We start from the raw sequence: 1,630 nt of genomic DNA on the forward strand, positions 1-1,630 counted from the left end.
TTTCTGCATTTTATGGCAATGCCAGAGTACATGATGGTCCCACTATACATACCGTGTTGATGTATAGGTCCTCCTGAATGTAAACATCACACTTCATGATGGAGTCAAAAGGAGTCTCAGTCTCATGGATGTGGTCTCAAAGGACTCAATACCCAGAAAGGAGAGATGGAAGAGCTCCTCTGGACAGAGGAACCACTCACTGTTGTTTTTTTTTTAATAGCAAATGAATTTTTATTAAATATTTTAAAAATACAGATTTTGACAGGAGGAGCCAAGATGGCGGAGAGGAAGGGAGCTCTGTAAACTTCGTCTGTCTCATCGATCGAACTGAGAAGGACATTACTCTCATCTGCAAGAGCGGAAGGAGAAAATACGGACTCCAGAAGGAAGAGAACCTCAAGGATACCTGAGTGAGTGAGTGCGAACTGGGGAGACTGGAAAACGGGCCAGCCCGAGACTGGCAGGGGAGGTGGGAGCCCCAGCCCAACACGGGGCAAGCACGCGGAGCCCGAGAGACAAAGGGAAGAGACAGAGAGACTGAACACGCTCATAGTACTGTCTCTGGGGAAGAGGTAAAGAACACTTAACCGCGCTTGGAGAGAGAAGCTCACTCCATAGATAACTGCTGGGTAGCCTAAATCCCGAACCCAGGTGGCGCAAGGGAAGGAACAGCTTCCAGCCCAGCGCCATCTTGGGAAGGAGTCAGCCACCACTGCAGCAGCGGAGTCAGGGGTGCTCACTTCGACCACGGTTTTGGGAGTGGGAGCACACACCTCATTTCCACGGCGCATCTCGCCCCCAGCATTGGCCCCACAAAACCTGAATCCCGGGTGCCAACAGGGAAAAAATAGCCCCCACCTCTGCATGATCCTGGCAGGGAATTGGCGGCAGTGGAGACCTGGGTGCGCAGCACAGGCTACAGGAATTTCCAGCTCATTTCCAGCAGCTTCCGGCACCGCCTCAGGCAACAGCTGTGCACTCATTTCTCCCCCAACGCTAACAGGATCCCCGCTGGGGGTTGGGTCTGAGATGGTGCCACTTCACCTCCTGCTGCGCATCTCGCCTCAGGCAGGGTCAGCCGAAATCCCAGCCTGAGCCAAGACCAACCGATTACTCCCTCTAAGAAGCCAGCAACCAAAACTAAAACACCATCTGTGGTAGCATAAAGAGTGCATGGACTGGAACTTTGAACCGAAGCAGGCCTGGAAAATACAACTCTGCTCAACCACGGCAAAAGGAGATCGGATTCATTAGAGTGGCCTACAGTTCTTGTTCAGCAGAACTTGGTGTGCCGCCTGCCTATCTAATCTCCGCAAACACCAAGGCAGAGCCTCTGAGAGCAGCCTCCAAGACCTACCACATCAAACCATGCCTATCCACGAGAGGGAGCTGCTGGGGGGTTTTTTTTTGCTTTTTTTTTATAAGTTTTTTTCTTTTTTTTCTTCTTTTTTTTCTATTCGCCTTTTTCTGTACGTATTTTTTATTATTATTACTTTTTTTAACTTAAATTTTTAAAAATTTTTACTCCTTATTTTCCTTTTTCCTTTCTCCTTTCTCCCTTTTTTTTTTCTTACCTTCTTGCAATCCAGATATATTCTGCTATATCTCATCGCTACCTCTCCCCTCAACT

At 48.7% G+C, this 1,630-nt stretch overlaps 1 pseudogene; it reads right to left on the bottom strand.

Annotated features, from left to right (window-relative positions):
• LOC115277435 overlaps nt 1-1,630 on the bottom strand; it is a 5,173-nt pseudogene that overhangs the window by 770 nt on the left and 2,773 nt on the right.

The sequence above is a fragment of the Suricata suricatta genome, chromosome 14, assembly GCF_006229205.1.
Source record: "Suricata suricatta isolate VVHF042 chromosome 14, meerkat_22Aug2017_6uvM2_HiC, whole genome shotgun sequence".
NCBI lineage: Eukaryota > Metazoa > Chordata > Mammalia > Carnivora > Herpestidae > Suricata > Suricata suricatta.